Source organism: Ixodes scapularis, unplaced genomic scaffold (genome assembly GCF_016920785.2).
Source record: "Ixodes scapularis isolate PalLabHiFi unplaced genomic scaffold, ASM1692078v2 PGA_scaffold0__279_contigs__length_252992795, whole genome shotgun sequence".
NCBI lineage: Eukaryota > Metazoa > Arthropoda > Arachnida > Ixodida > Ixodidae > Ixodes > Ixodes scapularis.
Genome location: NW_024609835.1, coordinates 163,339,103 through 163,345,233, shown reverse-complemented (window position 1 = coordinate 163,345,233; position 6,131 = coordinate 163,339,103).

Sequence of the window (6,131 nt, the reverse complement as noted above, 5' to 3'; positions counted from 1 at the left end):
TTTCGGACCGTTTCTGTGTCACCACTTTTGTGTATTACGGAAGTGAAAGGACATTCCCTGGTGACCTGTGCGATGTGCGGTGAACAAGCCCCAGTGTTTGGTTTCGTAAAGAATTGTATGTAATATATCGACGATGTGGTGACTTTCTTTGTCTCAGTAATATGACAGCTAATAGCTAGTCGTGCTAGTTTACTTTGAAAGGTTTATAAATGGAAACAATACAACGTCTGTGCCTTTTGGTAATTGAAAGTCTACTAGGCCTGCTGATTTGGTTAGATATATATCTGACGGTTCCCGCTCTTGTCCAAACATACATAAATATTCAATACCACAAAATCCGTTTAGAACTGATTACAAAATGCAGAAGAAAATTCAAGAAAACTCTTTCACAATTCATAGAGAGGCATAGGTCGCTATGTCTGACCATACCTCGGCATTCTCACTCATGAGTGCGATCACTCACGATCACTCACGCTCACCATCAGATTTGAGGTGATCATGAGTGAGGCCGCGAGTCTCGAAAAATTGTGATTGTGAGTGTGAGTGTGATCGTGAGGTACGTGAACTTATGAGTGTGAGTGTGAGCGTGAGTCCTGAGAACTGATGAGCGTGAGTCTGATCGCGAGTGTGATCGCGAGTTCTGAGAACTAATGAGTGTGAGTGCGAGTGTGAGCCCTGCGAACTTATGAACGTGAGTTTGGCCGTGAGTGCGATTGTTAGTTCTTAAAACTCTTGAGTGTGAGTGTGAGCTTGAGCGCTAAGTGAAGTACTCATGAGTGTGAGTTTTGAGGTCTCTTAGGTGTCATTGTGAGTTCCGAGGCTCATGAGCATGAGCCTGAATCAAGACGTGAGTCTTTGGGTGGATATGAGTCCGGTGATCGCATTAGTCTGCGTGATGGCGAGAGCCTGAGGACCATGGCCGGGATGAGTTGCGGTGAGCGCTGGTATATTCTTAGCTGGGTTGGTCACGTGAGCTCCCGGGCCGTCTTAGTGGGCGAGGAGACTCTCGCTTCGCAAGTACTGCGTGGGGTTCGGGCCTTCAGAGTTGGTTTGGGTGTCGCTCGCCTGCTCCTTCGCCATGTGAACGCGCCGGTTCCTGTGGAGGGCGGAGGAGGGGGGGGGGGTGCTTGTTCTTGCAGGCTCCTCCTTGCCAGCGCCCTCCGCAATGTCTCAACCAGCTGTAGAGGGCAGAGGGGGTATGAGGAAGGGGGGGGGGGGGGGGGTCGCTTTTGTCTCTCCTCGGCGTTCGCTCTTCGCTCCACGGCAGACTGCGAGACGCCAACGGATTGACGGCGCCTCGAGGCGGCGCGGTAACGTCGGAGTTGGGGAAGCGCTCCAAACGGCTAGCGCTCCTCTCTCTGTGGCATAGAAAGGTTCGTGTGTATTTCGGTTCCTGTTGTCAAGTTGGTGTCAGTGGGCACAGAATTTTATGATTGCGTCAACTATAACGTTCGCACAGCTGCAATAAAATTAAATGACTCGCATGATCCTCATCAGCACCCGAAATTTCATTTCTCCGCGCACCTCAACGTACAACTGCAACGGAAAAAGAGTAGCACAAGTGACCGAGGACCGGAGCGGCAAAATCGCGATACGCGGCGCTCTTGTTCCCGAGCGCGCCGATGGCGAGAGTGCCAGTCACGTTGTATATTTCAACCTGGGGGTGGCCGGCAGAAAATTGAGGGATAAGATATTTAAAATGCGGGCTTTAGGACGGGCTGCTTTCTGCCGGCCGCCCCCGCGTTGGGGCATGGAACGTGACTGTCACTCTCGCTATCGGCGCGCTCGGGAACAAGAGCGCCGCGGGTCGCGATTTTGCCGCTCCGGTCATCGGTCACTTGTGCTACTCTTTTTCCGTTGCAGCTGTACTTTTCGCAATGAGTCATCACCCAGGAAGTGCGACAAAGGCGGTGTCATGATCGATCGAAGCTTCGAGTGAGGTCTTTCACATTGTGCGATATCATGCTTTTAAGTGTTGTTTGGGGCAAGATGGCGCAAGTGCAGGACAGCCAGCCGGCAATGGCCAGGCGGCGCCACGAGAGTGCTGCATTCGGCGCCACAAGCTGAGGGGTCTCTCTAATGGGTCGGCCAATGGGTCGGCCGCCGCTCGCCACGGCCCGTCGGGCCGTGGCGAGCGGCGGCGAACCCGATTTCAGCAGTCCCCGTGTGCACGTGCGCGCCATCTCCCTTTTTATTTTATGCGGTTTTTTAAGACCATCGGGAGCCTTGATAGGTCCAAGTGTTGAGAGCATAATCTGAAGCTGTCATTTCGACACCTGTTTGAACTGTCTTCGTGCGCTTGCGGCGTCGCTCTATAATAATCGCCGCCCGATCGGTCTGTGATTCGCTCGTCTCCCAGGAAGTGACACAACGCAACAAGAAGGCAGCGAATAGGTTTACTGTACTTCCCGGTTGCCCGTCTTCGAGAGCCGGCAGTCCGGACCCGCCGACCCTAGTTGTCGCCCGTCGTTCATAGCTGGCAGTCGGAGTCCGTGTCCACGCCTGCGGATCGTCCTTCCCACGCACTGCGTACGCTAGCAGTTCCGGGCTATCACAGCTAGAGTTGCGCTGCAGAACCACTCCTGGACCGTCATGGACTAGGCCGATAAGGCCAGGCTCGCCGTTTCCGCCGGTCCTGATCCGAAGCTCGCTGGTGGAACGCTCCTGGGACCGACATGGGCCGGACCAGCCAGAACGGCTCTATCGTTCCTGCCCGGCCCCAGCCTCGTGCAGCACGCTCTTCCTCTTTCCTCGCCGGCTGGCCCCCGCTCGCGCCTCGCTCGACCGTCCTCTTCTTCTCCCGGTGCCCCCACGACACTAGAATAAAATGTGGGTAATTAGAACCAAAGTCTCCGTGCTAGAGAACAGTGCACAAGTCTGGCGACAGGATATGAGAAGGATATTTACGCTTCGCATGAGCTTTTCCCAGAAAAAAAGTGAGCATCCTGTTTTCCGCACGCCGTCACATTTGTTACCAGACTCAGCATTAAATTTGGTAGCCGAAACAAACCCAAATTTGTTCTACGAATATCCACTATTTAAAAACTTGCATGCTTAAAAGGTTTTGGTTGCAACCGCGCGTGCCGAACGGCGCGCGCGGTCGCAACCAAATGCACGCGTACAACTACGAGTGCCGGGAACAGGTCGAAGGGCATCTCGCTTGAAGACCTGATCGCCTGATTCTCGACGTCAAAGCGAAGCAACAATCGGCCCAATTTTTCCTACTGTATTTCTCTAAATGGTTGTCTCAGAGACTCGTAAAAAAACTGGTATAAATACGTTATTTTGCAAAAGGAGTCTGTCAGACCACTTTCCAAGCCTGCACATCTATTTTCGTTCACTTCAACAATTAATGTAAAATTCACTTACTTGATGCATCGCACTCCAGTAATCCACTTTGTCGCCATGTCGCTTCCCAAGGTCTTAAAGGGAAGCGGTAAAGTCTGACGCTTGGGTCACCTGCACGACCGTGGCAGTCTTTCACGCAGCAGTAGCGGCGTTTATTTTTTGGGGGGAAAACTCTAGGCTTAGGGGAGATGTCACAGGAACCCGGAAAGGTCATAGAGACGTGAAGTTGAGACTTAATTTTATGAAAAAACAGTTCCAAAAAGGCTCACGAAGATCCAAAATGCCACGTTCACACGTGGTTTCTAAATGCGCCCGCCCACAGCAGCCACAGTCCTCGCGACCCAGGCCGTCCTGGACTATCCAAGTTGTTTTATTTTTCAGTCGCTAGATGGCGCAACGTGTCGTGCCAACTTCCAAGCTGCATTGCTGGTTGCCTATGGGCACACTTAGCAAACTGTGGAAGCTACGACTCAGTGGGCCAATTAGAGCGTCGCATAGAGACAGGTGGCATCTAGAATGGACGCCTGTGAGCATGCCTGTGAGACGCTGCCATGTGTCTTACTCCAATAAATCTACCGGCTCATCGGGATTCGCAGAATTCGCCGTGTGCTGTGTGCCTTCGCTGACGGAGGCGCGCAGTGGCCGCAACGTCGCGGCGCCTGCCCCACGGCCACGGCCGGGTTGCCGGCGCGCCGGCTGGACGCGACTCCGAGGCGCCAATTGCCCGGGCTTCTCGGGCTTCGTGCGTGACGCTGTGCTCACCTTGGCCGTTGTTTATTCATGTTTCTTTTTTTACGTTGTTATGGTCTAATGCATAGGTGCTCAGAGTGAGGCAAGAATTTCTTGTAAAACAAAAATAATATATCTGATAACCAACTTTTTACAATTCAATTCTGAAACACTTCTTATCGTTGGAAGGCATATGACACATATCGCGATGATTCAAGCCCGTAATGAATTTTTACAATGGTGTAGCGGACGGCAAGATTGATCAGTGGTTTGTTGAAGTGCGCTACTGCGTTGAATGAACACTTGTTAACCGAGCGACAGAGAATCTGTCTCGAACCGATGGTTACAGAAAGGCCGCGAATTTGATAATTATGCAACATAAATTATAATATATTTTGTGAATTTGCAACTAAATGTCCGGAGAAACCGTTTGTCATAATTTCCGCGAGTTATGAAAAAAAAAACACTCAACTTCAATTTCCCGAATGTGCTGCTAATTTCCGGGAACTTAATGCGCGAAATAATGCTAAATATTGCATTTAAAAAAACCGCCAAGTTCGATTTTGATATGGGCGGACATTGTGCCCGGGAAGACACCTTCGATATTTTATTTTACAATTAGAATAGGATTCAGGCAATGTTGACAGAGTCATAACCTGTAGTGACGCTTGTGTGCCGAACAAATCACTTAATACCCCGCCAGTATTCGTACCCGTGGCGACACCTCGAAAAGGCGAGGAGACCGATTTTCCGTGACGTTCAAGCGTACCATCAGAGTAGGCTCGTAAAGGCCGGTTCACACATCTGCCTTCCGAGCTACAGGAAAGACAGAAACGACACGAACGACATGACACCGGGACAACCGTGACACATGATTGCTTGACAAAGCTGCTCATTGCATTATCTGCCACGCTCTGTAATATGAACATAATCGTCCCCTTTGTCATGTCGTTCGTGTTGTTTTTGTCGTTTCTGTCGCTCGAAACGCAGATTTGTGAACCGGGCTTGGGATAATAAACCGACCTCATCGCCAGTTTCGCAATGCCTCCTCTGTCGCAATGAATTGCGGGAACTGTGATCTTTCCGCACGAGGGTAAACGCCACGGTAGTGCACGAGACGAGCCGTCTCGTGCACTACCGCTGCCTCCTGTGAAGTACAACTATGGCTGCGTCACGCACGCTCTTGACGGTTGGTGAGATCAGTCTATTGGTCAAATACAACGTTGGTCAAAGCGAACGGCGAGCTCTCGTTTTCTTTCTTTGTAGGGGGGTGTTTACAGATATTGCGTTTTCCTGGTTGATAACAATAAACTATTGATATGTTGGGCCTGAAATATTCGCTACAGTACACACGGATGAGCACTATATAAATAGGATTACGCTTCCAGCGAGAGCTCGCGCACGTAGAAGTGGTCAGCTGCCCTATGGCAAAGAAGACGACGTAGGCGATTGAGGAGTTTCAGCGACGATGTCACCGCCCTGGCGGCCGGTCGCCGAAAGAGAAAGAGGGGATAGGTTAGCTGGGCGTTGGCTTTGTGTAAATGCGTTGGCCACGAACGTAGGCTTATAAACTTCAGCAGCAAGAATATTACGCGGCTCTAGTGTTCCGGTACGAGCAACAGAGCTGACACTATCTGTTACGACTAGCTACGACCACCCGCCGCAACGATGCAGACGTCGAAGGAGCGCAACCGCCGTCAGTCGCCGTCGCCCGAAGCAGATCGTTTGGCATTCAGGGCTTTCCGCCCAGGATTCTTCGCTTGTAGTGTGGGAACCATTGGGTTCCCTCTATCCCTATCTAGGCCTAGCTTCAAGCAGGCCGTGGGAGTCGTCGTCACCAATGGCGTCGGCCTCCCGGATACAAGGAACCACGAGGCCGAATTCCCCGAAGGGGCCGGTTCTCCCTTGCCCTTTTGGGTGAACGCGCCATCGGCACACCCTTGGGAGTGATTATGGACGCGTCCCGTTTTCGAGTGACCTTCTACCGGCCTCCCCGGGCGCGTCTATTTCCCGCAGGCTACATAAGCCGGCCACCCACCTGTGGCCGGGGCTCT